General features: G+C 58.6%; 1 long non-coding RNA gene across 1 annotated transcript in view; it reads left to right on the top strand.

The window, feature by feature from the left end:
* Positions 1 to 316: 316 nt before the first annotated feature.
* The window catches only part of LOC124105601 (uncharacterized), an 80,475-nt gene continuing 65,083 nt past the window's right edge, over positions 317 to 15,708 (top strand). Inside the window, exon 1 of the long non-coding RNA XR_006855793.2 lies at positions 317 to 1,123. This is a non-coding gene — a long non-coding RNA (uncharacterized LOC124105601). The remainder of the gene's footprint in view (positions 1,124 to 15,708) is intronic.

Here is a 15,708-nt window from a genome sequence, read left to right as displayed (position 1 = left end):
GAAAGCAAACACTTGGTATTGCCCAACGGGAAGATGCCCTGATTTCGCTGGTGAAAGATCTGAGATAGAGAATAGGGAAGCAGGACTCCCCCTGAGATCCGTCCCGCTCTCGGTGGGGCGGGGGCGGGGGCCCTCCAGGCCCAGTCGGCCACACAGATGTGGCTCTGCCCTGGGAGGCTCCACAGACCTGCTGGGTGACACATGGAGTCTGCTCTCCCCACTGCTTTTCATAATTCAAAAAATGCCCAGTGGGGAGACTGCCCCGCCCTCCGCATCATTCAAAAGAAAACTGGAGGCAGGCGGCCACCTCCGCGCCTGCACAGAAACACGTGTCAACCGTTTCAGAAGCGCGAGTGCCAAGCCAGAGCGTCTCACCCCGGGGACTGGGCTGAGCTAGTCCAGCTCAGTCTTGGAAATCTGTCGGATGCAGACAAGAGACAGGTCTCCAGAGTCGAGGACCGCACAGCAGCCCTGGTCAGCAGCTCTGCAGAGGTGCTGGTGCCGAACGCTGGGACTTGTGATATCAGGGGATGGGGAGGAAGAAAGCAGCCCGGAAATGGGTGTTAGCAGGGCACAGCAAACCCAAGCGCCTTAAAGAGTAACGAGCCCATTTCTCATTCTTTTCCCTTCCCCGGAACTTTCGCAGCGCCCTGCACAATTTCAGCCTGTACTTGACATTCAAATGCATGTAGGATCATGCATCTCATTTCTCGGTGGTTCCCAAGTCGCCTAAATAAAGCATTTCCCAGGGTAGGCGATCCCGGGGGTTAGGACCGTGGGAGCAGCCCTGGGACCTCTCTGCCTGGGTCAGGAAGGCTGCTCTTTCCGGAAGGGCGGCAGAGACCCTGGGAACTGGACCAGCCCAGCTCGCAAGTATGAAGAGAATGCAGGGGGAGGAAGTGGCGGCTGAGAGTCAGCATGAGTCATCGTCCCAATGAGAATGAGGGCCGAGGTGTGCGCCTGTTTTTTTTTTTGGTCTTGATTGTGTGGACATCACTGGGAATGGAGGGAGCCGGTGGTGACTGTACCGCTCGGTCAGTTTTAAAGCAGCGCTCCGTGCGGGCAGGCTGGGCCTGAGCATGACTTTGGTCCCCGGGAAGGAACAGCCCTCAGCTTCTCCCTGGTGAGTATGTGCCTGTCATTTATCCTCATTGCTCATGGTGCGTCCTGGAGTGGACGTGGGTTTTGGGAGACGTTGAGGGTCTGTGCGTCTGGAGAAGCGGCTCTCTGCCCCCCAGCCTGGGGCTGCTGGGTTTGGGCTGGGCTCTTGGAGGAGGTGTTTGGTGGCTCACTGTGACAGCATCTTGCTGTCTTGGAGGGAGACTCGAGAGGAGGTGCTTGGCTGGAGAGGAGCGGTCAGGCTGCTCCCAGGGCACAGAGGTTCGGAGGTGGAGGTGTCTGGATTTTGTGCAAGCCCCAGAGCTGGGCCGTTGGCTTCTGCTTCTCAGGCTTGGAGGAAAGAACCCTGGAGCAAACTGTGGCCTCTGGTCCCTGCAGCCCAGGCAGAGCTGCCCGGCTTCGGTAAAGTGTCCACAGGAAGAGGGTGGAGGTTGTTCTTCCTTCCCTGGACCCGATGAATGAGTCCAGGGGCTTATTTTATGTCCTTTCCTTCCCTTGGATGCTGAGAGTCACAAATTGGTAAAATCAGGAAGGAAAGAAGCTGAGGGGCCAGGGCGGGGGTGGACGAGGGTCCTGGAGGGCTGGGGGCTGAGTGGCCTGACAGCGAGCAGCCCCTATTCGGCTGGCTTTACTGCCAAGTGACACCAGGAAGCCTTCTTTTAATGTCACCCCGTTACTGTAACTGGGACGGTTGAAATGTCATAAATACCTTGTGATAAACACTTTTCGAATTTGCCTAAGAGGCAGCCCCGGGGCCAGCAGGCATGACGGGGAGCTTTTTCAGAGCCACCTTGGGCTCTGAGTGGCAGCTTCCTGGGTTGACAATGACTCAGCAGTGACTTTCTGAACCTGGGGGTGCTTCTAGGGCTCAGCTGCTGGGCCCTGGTTGACACTGCTGCCACGGCTGCCGGGGGCCTGGGGCTCTCGGGGGCCCTGGGCTCCGCTGCAAGGCGCCAGCTTGGGGTCTGGTGGTGGAGGTGGGAACGTCGCCTCCTGTGGCCAGAGCTGGTGACTTCTAGGCCCCCCTTGAGGATGTGGCTGAGCAACAGTGATGAATGAGCCCTCAGGCTGCGCCCGCGTCCTGGCCACTGGCTGGCTGTGGGTCACACAAACTGAGGGGTGGGGCAGGAGGGTCGGTGAGGCCCGGAACCTCGAAGCTGGATGGGTGACACGTAGGAGGGAGGTGAGGTGGGCCTCAAGTCAGAGGGCCACGGTCCAGGAGGGAGGCTTCCCTGGTGTGGGCTGGGCTTTGCACGGGCAGCCTTGGGGCACAGCAGCCCTGGGACATGACAGTCCTGGGACACAGCAGCCCTGGGGCACACAGCCCTGGGGAGCAGCCCTGGGTTCTGTTTGGTGGCCCAGGTGGTTTTCTGAGGGCAGATAAGGCTGGGTGGGGTCCCAGCTCTGGGTCACAGGCCCTGCCACACCCTGAGGCTGCCGCTTGGCAAGAGCCCTGGAGGGCAGCTCTGAGGCTGATGGCCCAGCCCTGCTGCCCTGGCTGAGCTGGCCTCAGGCCCTGGGCTGGCCTGAGCTCCCAGCCATGGAGAAGAATGGCCCTGCGGTGCCCAGGCCGGCAGGGCCTGTCCAAGGCTGAGGACTGGGCCAGCAGGGAGGCCCTGTCTGTCTGTCGGTCTGTCCTGGTGATTGGTCCACCCTGGACCTGAGGCACTTCCAGGGAAGGTGTGGGAAGGTGCCGTGGGCGCAGGCAGGGACCCAGGAGGCAGCTGCCCCAGGCCATCGCGGGTCCCACACTCTGACCCCGTGCATCTCTGAGTCCCCCGTGAGCAGGGCTGGGCCAGGGCTCCAGGTGGTTGGCAGTGATGGGGACTATGCAGGTGGGCCACCTCTGACCCAGCAGGATCCAGCCTGGGGTGACCGACATTCCCACTCCTGTGAGTAGGCAGCGTCACTTGCTATGCCGCAGACACAGGGCACACGGGTTGCTCACGAGGTGGCATGGGGCTCGGGGCGGGGGGGGGGATCCAGCTACCAAAAGTTCACTCCAAGTGTGGTTGCAGGCAGGACAAAGAGGGGAACTTCCATGGTAGAAATGGAGCCTGTGTTTTAGAAGGACATGATCTCAAAAAGGAAATGCCCACAGATCAGTGCCATCGGGAAGTGCCTGGGGGTGGGCACAGAGCCCTCTACCTGACCCCCGCTGCCCCTTCTCCACCCTCCCCATACAGGGGCCTCTTTGTGCCTCCAGCCCAGGGGCTTCTGCTGTCCCACCCTATGTCCCGCCCGGTGCACCCTGTGTCAGGCTGGTTCCTCAGGTGCTTGGAGTCCCCGTCCTCACAGTGGCATGAGTGTGAAGATGGCCCCAGGCTCGTGCGCTCCTGTGAAGGGGCCAGAGGGCTCCATGACCCTCAGAGCCACGTCCATTCACTTAGAGAAGCATCCAGACACCGGGGCTACCTGGGCACGCCTGCCTGTGGGCATCCACCAAGGAAGGATTCTGGGCTGAGTCCCTCTGGTGGCCTCCTTGCCCGGCGTGACCTCTGCTCTCAGGGCAACTATATATACATTTTTTTGAGGTGGGGGAGCAGGGATTGGACAGGGCATTTAACACTGACCCTGCCCCCAGCCTGTCTGTCTATCTATATTATTTAGAGACAGGGTTTCTCTGAGCTGCTTAGGGCCTCGCTAGTTGCTGAGGCTGGCCCTGAACTTGGTCCTCCTGCCTCAGCCTCCCGAGCCGCTGTTACAGGCGTGCGCCACAAGGCCTGCCTGGGAATGGATATTTTTAGGTAAGTGGGAAATGCTCCTGGTCCTCGCCAGGGCAGCCTGGGTCCCCGATGTCATCACAACCTTGGGATTGTCATTGTCACTGTGGTCAACATCAGAGTTCAAAGAACAACTCCCCGTTCGTCCAGGTCAACCACATGCTGGTGCCTGCGGAAGGGAATACAGGAGGAACAGGAGACGGAGGAGGGATGCATTCTGGGCAGCGAGGCTCTATTCAGCTCCATAGGGCACATCGCGGGGCACATCACGGGGCACATCGCGGGGGCCTTGGTGAGAGTCTGGGTTTCATGGGGTTTAGCGGAGCCAGGTCATGGGGGAATTACTTTGGGGGGCAGGGCCAGGTAATGGGGGAGTCCAGAGTGGGGCAGGGGACGGGTGAGCAGCCATACCCTGCACTGGGGACATGGGTGTTCCCCCTGCCTCCCACCTCAGAGGCCAGGGCCACAGCTCCTTGGAGATGCTCTGGGGCGGGGTCCCCTGGCACCCTCTCCGTGTGGGGCTCCAGGGTGACCAGTGCAGACTGGACAGCTGGCCTGGGGCCTGCCCGAGGGCAGGGCAGAGCGGGACTGTGCTCCGTGTCCCCAGCAGCACCAGCTTGGCTTGGCCGTCCAGTCTGTTTACTGGTCACGGGGAGACGGACTGAAAGGTATGAAGAAGACAAACCAAGCCAGGGGCACGGCTGTGGCCTTCTTCATCCACCCCACTCTCGGGACCACACAGGGGCCAGGAGCCAGATCCTCACGCCCCACCTGCCAGGGTCCGCGAAAGGTAGCACAGGCCCTTCCAGAAGCTTCTGTGCTGTGTCCCCTCTGAGAGCTGGGCTTCCAGGCGGCCTGAGGGTGGGGTGCAGGGGGGGGCTGATGGTGGGTGTGGTGGGGGTCCCTGCAAGAGGCGCTGGAGCCAGCATGGACTCCCCTGCCCGTGGGCGGGGCAGGCAGCCTGTCTAGGGTGGGTCAGGGGCAGGGACAGGGCCCTGCAGGCGCCGACCACAGATCAGAAGGAAGTTGGGCCCCAGGAAGCAGGAGTGGGTGGGGTGCTGGCTGCCGAGGATTCCTTCTGACTCAGAAAACATAGCTGTTACTGTCGTGCGCGTGATGGCCCAGCGGGGTCGGGATGGCCCAGCGGGGACGCTGGTCTTCTCCACACGGTTCTCTGCTGCTCTTTGGCTTTGAGATGGAGGAATCTGCAAAGCCAGGCTTTGGCCCCTCTCCACCCTGTGCTTTTAAAAACTTCATAGGAATATTTAAACTATGGCAGAAAACATATTATTTCGGCTCTTCTCCTTGCACAGACGGTTCACAGAGCATGAGAAGGACGCACAGGTTTCTATCCATTCCGCTGGACACAAGAAAACTTTATGAAACAGCAGTGGCCCCCAGAGGACTCTGACTTATTATCTCCCACACAGAAAAAGGATTCTGTCCCCGTCATGTGCTGTTCTCTGACAGGAAGGGAGACGCTTAGGGCAAGGTCAACGGACAGACTGTTCATCCATCCCCTGCTCTCTCAGCCTTCCTCCAGCTTGTCTTAGAATTCCAAGAAGGTTGCTGGAGCTCCGGCCAACACCTATGCATTTAGGAGGCAGGAAGAAAGTGGTGGACAAAAGGTTGAGACTCCTGTGTCAGCCTCCTTAAAGGGCTTTCTAGGACCCCCATGGGCCTGCGCCTCTCACTTGCCAGCCTACCTGTAAGGGGCTGCAGGAGTGAAGCAGACCCTTTCTAAACACTCCAAACAGGAGCCATTGGCTCTGTGGGAAGCAGCCTGGGCTTGGAGCCGGGTCTGAGGTCCTCTCTGCTGCCCTTGGGGACGGGGACGCAGAGCATGGTCCCAACAGAGAGAGCCGGCAGGAGGCACGGGGTACACAGATTCCTGGCTCTGATGCTTCCTGCCCCGGCAGGGCCCAGCTGGGGGAGGTGACCCTCTTTGTCAGTCACCTGGGCAGCCACAGCAACCTCCCTGGTGGCTTCTCTCCAGGGAGGTCCAGGGTCCCAGCCAGGCTGTCCACTGAGCCCGGCCTCTGTGAGTGATGGTGCTGCCCGGCCTCGTGCCTCCCTCCTGCGTGGACCGGGGACAGAGAGGCCCCTGTTCAGAGGACCCAGACACAGGGTGTGAGGATTGTCCCTGTGTCTTCAGGGACAGCATGAGGCTGCTGAGAGCGTGGTGGCGAGAGCCGTGGTGGCCTTGCAGGCATCAGCAAGCAGGGTCTGCGGTCTGACCGCCACGGCTAGCGGCTCAAGGCCCCCGACGCCCCGTCTCTGAGGCCCCTCCTGCAGCTTCTGGAGGGAGAAAGTCGCAGAGGAGTGGAGCCATTGCCCAGCGTCCACTCCCAGGGGATGGCATAAAGACAGAGCAGTCCCTCCTGAAGCCGTCCTCTTCTGCTCCCTGTGGGGCAACAACTGGCAGGTTGTCGGGGCGACAATGTTTCCAACTTAGAAACTGCATTTCTCAGGCCCTTTCCAGATAGAGTGGCCAGTGAAAGATTAGACCCAAAAGCTTCACAGGGGATTCTGGGAAGACTCTTTAAAGGAGCCTGCATCTAACCTTTTGCCTACCACTTCCCTTCTGTCTCCTGTCTGGAGTGCAGAGGTGATGGCTAGAGCTCTAGCAGCCTTGTTGGCCACTTCCTCATTAAACACACACACACACACACACACACATTATGACTTCCTTGGCTTAAAGATCGCTAGCATCCAGGCTGGGTGTATTACTATAAATCTATTTCTATTAGATTCATTTTTCCCTTTGATTTCAAAATACATTAAAACATTTTTGTGGGCTCCTGAAAGTAGCATGACCCTGTGTACTGGACCCTTTATGCCCGGTGGAGAAGTAGGCCCTAGAGGGCAGAGAAGGGCCAGGGAAGGGCCTTGCTGGAGAGCTAGGAGGCTGGGCTCCCGAGGGGCAGCTCCTGAGGGGCAGAGGGTGGACAGCAGCACTGGGGAGCGGGGGCTTCACTCGCCCGAGCTCGGCAGACAGCTTTGGTTGCTGGTTCATTGCCTTGGAAATGGTGGTGTGGACGTTGGGCACCGGCTCTTCTGTCCTCTGCCTGTTTTTATTCCGTCGTCCCTCATCCTCTCCTGTGGAATCTCCTCTACTTGCCCGACTGAGTCTTCAGTGCGTATGAATTTCAGTCTCCTACAGAAGGTACCAGAAAGTGATGGCCCTCGGGGCTGGGGATGTGGCTCAAGCGGTAGCGCGCTCGCCTGGCATGAGTGCTGCCCGGGTTCGATCCTCAGCACCACATCCAAACAAAGATGTTGTGTCCGCCGAAAACTAAAAAATAAATATTAAAATTCTCTCTCTTTCTCTCTTACCACTGTGTCCTCATCTGTCCTCATCTTGGCCTACGTGATGCCAGAAATCAGGGGCAGGGTCTGTGGGGGCCGGCAGCCACCAGGGCGCTTTGACACCTGGGGACTTGGTGTGCCTGGCTGCAAGACCTGCACGGTGGCGGTGGCCTGGTCCCTGACCACAGGTGATGAGCACAGCGATAGCAGAGGAACAGAAAGGGACAGCTTTAGGGGGCCTGGGGGTCACACAGTGCCTTCCACGGCCTCTCAACAGCACCATCCAGCAGCAGCTTCCGCCGTGACGGGGATGGTCTTTCTGCCGGGCCCGCAGTGACCACCAGCCCTACGTGGCTCCTGAGCAATGGGAAGGTGGCCAGTGTGATTAGAACTGACCCGGAAGTTTTATTTAACGTCAGTGGATTTATGCCCACAGCCACCTGTGGTAGCCGCTGCAGGTTGGCAGGTGAACTTTCCTGTCTGAGGTTGGACATCCTTGCAATAGTCCCCACCCCACCCCGCCACTGTCCACAGCTTTCCTTTCCTAGTTCCAGTTACACGTGATCAAGTAAGGTCCACAAAGCATTACATTCCAGAAATAATCGATCTGGGACTTTTAAATTGCTTGCTGAGCCGCATGATGGAATCCCTCACCATCCTGCTCCCTCCTGCCGGGGACGCGAATCAGCCCTTGGTGCAGTGTATCCACACTGTATCTGCTACCTTCCTGTTCAACACAGAGAAGCCACAGTGATGCCGGCGATTTTATCATAGATATTGTTACAGTTGTTCTATTCTATGGTTAGTTACTATTGTTAACTCTCTCATGTGCCTAACTTGCAAACTTTACCCTAGTAAGAATGTATAAGAAAAAAATAAGCTATGCAGGATTCGGTGCCATCTAAGGTTTCGGGCATCCTCAGGGGTCTTGGATTGTCTCCTCTGTGGAAAAGGGGGGCTACTGTACTCTCCTGTGTTTCACCTCAGGGACTGATTAGATTAGCATAAGCAAACCTCAGATCAGGGTCCTACCAAGTACCCGAAGCTGGCTTTGGGTGGCTTTTTAAGAGAGAAGCATTAGACCTGGTGCAGACACAATGGGCTGAGACCTGGGCTGTCCCTCCCCTGAGCCACCCATCAAGTTCCAAGAGGTTGCAAACAGCTTGTCCACCACACACAGTGCCTCAGCTCTAGCTATGTGGACTGTCCTTCCCTGGGGAGGCCGTGAAGCACCCTGGTCATGCCCCTGCCTGGGCCAAACGCCAGCTCAGCTAGTCACCTGCTGCACACACAGCCCGTATTCTGTGCCCGGCCTCAGTTTCCTGATCTGCAGAATGGGTGTTCAGGAGCAGCTACCACAGGGCACAATCCTCTGGAAGGCGCTGCGCCTGACAGGTGCTCTGTGGTGACGGCTCCATGGTGACGGCTGTGCGCAGGGGATTTTTTGTCTTTTTGCTGTTTGTTCCTGACCATGGTGCCTTTCTCTGGACACTCACCCACCAGCCTGGGGCCACTTTCATTACCGAGACTCTGGGTTCACTGGGTGCCAGGGCAGTTCCGGCCATAGCAGTCCCTCTGAGAGTCCCCGCAGTCACCCAGGAGCCCGTCCCCTTCCCCAGGCATCCCTGTGCATGCTGTGTTTGTTCCTGGCTCCGTCCCCTGGAGCCACTCGATGGCCCTGTGATTCTAAAGAGGGTCAGGTCACTGTTCCTGGGCCCTGGCTTGCCGGGCACCACTGCACCAGAAAGGACTCCACGTCCACTCTCCCTCCTCTCCTGGGAAGTCCCCAGGGACACTGTGTCAGCATCCGGGTCCTGCTGCCCTCCTGAGCGTTCGGCCAGCACTGACCCTCCTCCTCTGAGCACAGGGACCTCCCTGCCCTGGACTCAGGCTGAGGCTGTTGGCAACCACGTGCATCTGTTGGACCCACAGGGTCCTAATAGCTGCTGACGCGGGGACGCGCCACCGGCCACCCCTCTCTGTTCTGGGTCTGAGTTGGCCATTTTCTTGTTTTTGATTTTTTTTAAACTTCAATCAGACTTGACGTCGTCCTGATGCAGCCCCGATGAGGCTCGCGCTCTTTTGCAGGAGGTAGGAGCAGGGGGCCACTCTTCTGCACCCTCGGGAGACTGCAGGTCAGTGGGGACCGAGAGCTCTGCCCCAGGCTGGCTCCAGGTGCCAGTGTCCCAGCAGGCATCTCCTGGGTGCAGGCTGCCCCTCTTGCTGCATAGGATGGCCCCAGGGCCCTGGGAACATGTCACAGGTTGAGCGGGCGGAGCTGGGCGCTCAGCCTTCTCTGCAGGGCTCTGTCCCCGTCCTGAGGCTCAGGTGTCCTGGCTTTAGCCGCTTCCGTGTGGCCGCCCTGGGGTCTGTGGGCTGGAGGCGACCAATCCGCCTTTGAAGCTGGTGCCCCTGAGCCCAGCCTGACAGGTGCTGGCTGCCCATCTCCGTGCAGTAGTCTCTTTGAAGTCCCCAGAAGCGTCTCTCACGGTCCTGCTCGCAGAGGGGAGCCGGGGACACGGGGTGGGTGGAGACTGCCACCCAGCAGTTCAAGAGGTGACTGCAAGGCAGGAGGTTCTGAGAGGAAATGAGTCCCGGTCTCACCTGCCTCTGTGACCACGGGCCTCTGCCATCACAGGCTGAGCCTATCGTGGGGCACCTGGACACCACAGGACCTGTCACTCAGGGGTGGACAACGGCTGCCTGTCCAGCCCTAAAGGAATGCAGCCCTCGGGGCTGGACAAGTGGCAACGTCTGTGTGACTCATCCCCAGCAGCTGTTCCAGGGCCCAGTGAGTCCTGAGCAGCACCCGGGGCTGGCGCTCACCTGGACAGGGCTCTGGCTGGTGGGCTGACCTTCTGCGGAAGCTTCCAGCAGCTCTTGAGAAGAGCAGATGGGATGTCTCCTGCCACCTGCGAAGGAGGCCAAGGAAGGACGCGGTTGTCCAGCTTTAATTCATTTTGTGAAGGAGCTGAAAGTGGAACTGTATAAACATCCTCAGCAATGGGACCTTTATCTTCTTATTTCTCACAAAAACTATCACAAAGAGCTTTTGCTTTCTTTTTCTCTTTCTCTCTCTCTTTTTGCTTTTGTTCTCTGGTGCTAGAGCTGGAACCCAGGGCTTCGCGTATGCGGGGCAAGTGCTGAGCCTCTGAGCTGCCCCAACCCCCAGCGCCCTGGCCCCCAGTGCCCTGGCCCCCAGCGCCCCCCGCCCCAGTGTCCCCCGGCCCCCAGCCGCCCTTTCATAGTCAGCACCTGAGACCGAGCTCTGTGTCCTGAGCTCCACTGGCCGCCTCTGGTGCAGGATGGGCAGCTTCCCTTGTGAGTCCTTGGGGTCCTGGGCTCTTCCAGGCATCCCCTGGGGAGGTTGGGACTTATGGACAGGAGGCCCTTGCCAGAGGGGAGCCACCCTGTATGGTCTCTGTCCCCAGTGAAGCCCCAAGGGCCGGAGTGGTAAGTTGCCGTCAGTAGGATCGGTGGTGGTTTTGAGGTGTGCTCTCAGGGGACTAGGACTTCACTCCCCAGGTGACAGTCCTCAGTGAGAGCTGAGACTTGGACACCACATGCTTCAGGAGGGTTCCCAGAGTCACCCTGACACCAAATTGTATTTGCAAAGCAGAAGGGCTAGGAAGCGGGTCTTGGAAGGAGGTCGGAGTGTGGGCACCAAACCTCTCCTGGGGACAGCAGGGTGGGGGGCTGAAGGCACCAGCCTGGGTGGGTTTTCACGGCCCCCTCTCTGGGCCTGAGCTGTTCTAAGGGGTCACACACTTTGGCCCCCATAGTGACTGTCAGAGATTATCCCCGTTTCCTAGGGAGGAGGCAGAGCTGAGGTCACCCAGCGAACAGGTAGGGGAGCCAAAGGAAGGCCACCGGCTCTCCACCTGTCCCAGCAGCTCCTGTGCACACAGCCACCGTCCTGAGAGCAGGGGACGCTGTCCTTGCAGCAGCAGCCTCAGGGTGCCCATGACATTAGAGCCAGCAGGTGGCATGAGAGCCGAGAGGCTGGGGCTCGGGGAGTGCGGCCCCGTCTGGCCAGCCCTGTTCCTTGCAGAGGCCAGGCCACAGTGGGGGCCCCTGGGGAGCACCTCTAACAGGGGCAGGAGTTTGAGCTGCCCTGAGCTCCTGGCCTTGGGTACCCGTGATCGACACCTTAGCAGAGACGTGGACAAGAGAGCAGATGCTTACCGGAGGTCTTCGGGGCGCGAACTCAGGGGGAGGATGGCCCAGGGAACCACAAGAGGGGGACGGACCGACGCCGGCGGCTCTGCTCAGGGCCTGTGTGGGGGTTGACTGGGGCTCCGGGGTCCAGTACTCCCCGCAGCTCAGAAGCTGACCTTGTTTGGCAACAGAGTCCTGGAGCAGGGTGGGCCCCTAGTCCAGTGTGACTGGTGTCCTTACAAGAAGAGGACATGTAGCAGCCGACACACACACAGAGAATGTCACGGGACTCTGGAGTCACCCCGTAGCAAACCAGGAACAGCAGAAGCTCAGAGAGAGGCCTGGAATGGACCCTCCCTTCAGAGGGGCGCAGCTGACCTCTGATCTCCGACCAGGCCTTCAGCGTGTGAGCAACAAACGTCCCCTGTGAGAGCCACTTGCTTGGTGGTGTGTAGATGGCAGCCTTCACAAACGGATATGGAGTGGACTCAGGGTACAGTGTGTCCTTCCAGGTGGCTCCTCCGAGCAGGCCCCGGAGCCCCAGGTCTGCGGCTACTCCAGGGCTGTCTGTCTGCAGGACGGGGCGCACTGGCGACCCGGGAGCAGGAGATCAGGATGCTTTCTTACTGAAGTGCACCAATGTTCCTGCTGTCTTTGAACTTTCCGCGGGCGGCAGAGAATCAAAGGTTCAGACGTGGAATTTGGTCTTTCCATTTGCTAAGACAAAGGCAAGACGTGTTTCATCCTTACCGGTGACGTGACCCACACTCCAGTGGGCTGTGGATGTGTCCCATGCAGGGACCACGGGGTCCCCCAGACTGGTGGCTCCCAGCTCAGGTGAACCGCACACCCAGAGTCTCGGCCGCAGCGGAGACTTTCACCCGAACTGTAGTTTTCCTTTTCCTATGCCTTTCTCTGGTGCTCTCCAGCATCACCTCAAGTGACAAGTGACAGAGAAGGGACAGAGGCCAAATGTCACCTCTAATGTGTGTCCTCTTGGCCTCATTTCCTAGTTATGGAACAAGGGTGCTGGGTGAGCCTGGCAGAAACAGGGTTCTACCAAAAGTTCAGAAAAACAGGAACCCTCAGTTCATGAGAACCCAAAGAGAAAAATAGTTTAAAGAACCGAGAACGTGCCACATTATAGTGAAAGAGTGTCAGGTTTTGGAAATGACAAAAACGAGCCATTGCCACCCCGAGAAGCCCGCAGATCAGTCACACGAGAGCTAACCGCACACAAACACAGGCATTTCTTATAAAACCCCGGGCTTTACAGTCAAGTCGCCACTCCAGGTTGTTCATGGAAAGTTATTCTCGTCGCGGGGTCACCTTCAGCTATGAGTGTGTGTCAGGAGAGCGAAACCGTGACTTCAAAGTTGGGCGGTGACTGAGACTCAGAACTGGAGTGTCCAGACGGTGCCCAGGCAGCCTCCGCTGGGCCCAGAGTTCCTGCCATCCCTGCCCACTTGGCAAGTATGGCCAGGCTGCTCTAAGGTGACAGCTGAGAAGCACCAGGGGACAGACACCCATGGGCACAGGGACCCCAAGTATCACGGCCCATTACGGAGAAGGGGCCGTGCTGTCTCCTGCCAGCTCAGGGTTTAGGAGAAACCCCTTCAGATCTTTCTAGCACCAGGGACAAGTGGTGCTGCCAGCCAGGCCCCCAGTCCTCGGCTTCTGTGCACCTTTGACAGCGGCGTCACCATCTCCCACGCTGTTAACCCCCTGGCAATTTATAACCACACAGTCGAAGTCCTGCCTTGGCCTCCGTGTCCATGGCCACCTGACTCAGCAGTCACACAGGTGGTCCTGACTGAACGCGGGCTCTGCATCTGGGGCTGCGTTTAGAACACCCCCCCGCCCCGCCACCCCCCTGCTGCCCGCTGAAGTTCACGGCACAAGTTTAACAACGCTGTAGCTATACATTGAAAAGGATGTGCCGGAGCACATGCAGCCTCCAGAGACAGTGATCCTAAAATCAAGGATCCTAGGCAGGCGCCATAGTGCAGGCCTGTAATCCCAGCAGCTCTGGAGTCTAAGGCAGGAGGATAAGTCTGAGGCCAGCCTCAGCAACTTAGCAAGGCCCTAAGCAACTCAGTGAGACCTGTCTCTAAATAATAACCTCTAAATAAAAGATCTGGCAGACAAAAAGAAGACCCTATTAATTGATCTTTTACAAATAACCTGCTCATAGCTCTGCCCATTTATTCCCTTCTCCCTCCTTCTCTCTCTCTCTCTCTCTCTCTCTCTCTCTCGATTTCCCACTGTTCATATACATGCTGCCCACTCCTCCCTCCCGGCCGGTCTTGGCTACTGTGCTGCTCACTGTGCAGATTCCTTCTAAAGCGGCTGTTATTTTTGAGGCTCAGGCTTCATCTGGCTTAGAAAGTCTGTTCCCACCCCTTGCTTACAAAATATTCTCCCTTTTGTTCTGATACTTCATAATTTCATTTTCGAAGTTTTAAAACTAGGAAATCCAGTTTGAGGCCTGTCTGTGGTTGCAGCAGGGGTCTAACTTTCCCCTAAGGAGGCAGCTACTGTCCTGAAGCACTTCCTAAGTGGCCCCTCTTTCCCCGAGGAAAGGACGACTTTGAAGTTCCTAGGTCTTCGTGGTGGAGATTCTGCCCTGGTTGAAGAGCCTCCAGCCCGGGGGGCTGTGCTCTGTGCTCTGCGAGGACCTGCAGAGCGGGAGGCGCCACCGGCTCTGGACACTGGCCGCAGGACACCTCTGCCCCGTGGAGACCCTCTGAGTTGGGAGCTGGAGGGTCCCCACGTCATCCGCCAGCTGCAGGCTGCCCTGGGGTCTACCAGGTTCCCTGTTCCCGATCCTCCTGCCGCCATCCTGTCCTTGTGCCCCTGGATGTCCTCCCCACACAGGGGCGTCGTCAGCCTGGCCTCGACATTCAGGGACAGAGGGCACAGGTGAGAGGTGCGATGGCCTTGTCACTCAGGAGACAGCTATGCAAATGAGCCCCCAGGGGGACGGGGACGCTGTGGCGGTTAGGAGGAAAGCAGTCCCCCCAGGCTCTTCCAACCCAGGCTCTTCGGGATGGTGGGCGCAGGCTCCCGCCACGGGGAGGTGGCAGGCCAGAGCTGCTGGACACTGGTCCTCTCTGCCCTTTGCAGGCTCAGGCCACCTGGGGACGGTCATTCCCAGCGTGGGGTGCCTCTAAGACAGCCCTGGAGGTCGGGGTGCCATGACTGAGAGCACCCGAGTGGCTGAAGGATTTGGAAAACCCGGGTTGAGCCAAGAGAAATGTTTTTATTTTTCCTGCACGACTTCCAGAGCTTCCGCCATGAACTGGAAACAGCCACTCGCCTGCTTTAAAGGTCCCAGGATGGCCCCATGCAGCAGCCCGGGCTAATCGGACATGACCTGCAGCCTCCACGGGTCGGCACACGAACGCTGTGGAAGACTGGAAGGAGCCGGGCGCGGTGGCCACGCCTACAATCCCAGAGGCTCTGGAGGCTGAGACAGGAGGCTCACGCACGAGTTCAAAGCCGGCCTCAGCAACTCAGCAAGGCTAAGCCACTCAGTGAGACCCCGTCTCTAAACAAACCAACAAACAAAAACCCAACAACTACAACAAAAAACAATAAAAAACGGCTGGGGTGTGGCTCAATGGATGAGTGACCCCGGGTTCAATTCCTGGTACAAAAAAACATTTGAAAACAGTTCACAAGGAACAAATTCCTGTGGGCTGAGGGACTTGCTGACATTTGGTAAAGTTTCAGAAGTGGGACAAGGATTCCGAATGCCTCTGTCCAAGGCAGAGCACGGTGGCAAGGGGTGGGCACTTCTAGGGCTTCCCGGCTCCTCCCTGGGGGGCAGATCCCAGTGTGGGTTAGCTCATGGCTTGGATGAACAGCTCGAGGGCAGGACTGAAGACCCTGGAGTCCTGCAGCCTCGTAGAGGCCACTTTCAGCCTGGACACATGGTGTGGCCGGCAAGGAGCAGGCCTGGACCTCAGATGCGGGGGAAGGGCCCAGGAGAGCCACAGTCCAGGCAGAAGTGCAGCGTGGAGAGTGGGCTGGCCGTGAATGTCACAGTGACCTTTCCAGAGCTCAGGGTGGACGGGCACAGTGGGCCTCCGTCTGTGTGAGGGGTGGCCGATGTTCCTCTCACCCAGCATTAAGAGGCTGATGGGTGGCACTGTGATGGAGTCGGCGAAGCATCTCTAGGGGACTCCCCTGTCCCCCACGTGCATGTTGGCTGAGCAGCCACCAACTGGGGTGACACCTACGTGCCAGGTGCCACCCCTGCTCTCTTTAGCAAGGCCAGCTCCTTTGCTGGGCTGTCCCTAGGGACACTATGTGTGTGACCAGGCTCATGACTCTGGCTACTGGGAACCAACCCCAGGCCTGGGCAGGCTGTGCTGCTTGGCTGGGTGGCTTACCC

Source organism: Marmota monax, unplaced genomic scaffold (genome assembly GCF_021218885.2).
Source record: "Marmota monax isolate L192 unplaced genomic scaffold, Marmota_monax_Labrador192_F-V1.1 WCK01_AAM20220418_F8-fsc00245, whole genome shotgun sequence".
Classification (NCBI taxonomy): domain Eukaryota; kingdom Metazoa; phylum Chordata; class Mammalia; order Rodentia; family Sciuridae; genus Marmota; species Marmota monax.
Note: the sequence above shows the minus strand (reverse complement) of the source record. Positions and strands in the feature narration are given on the sequence as shown.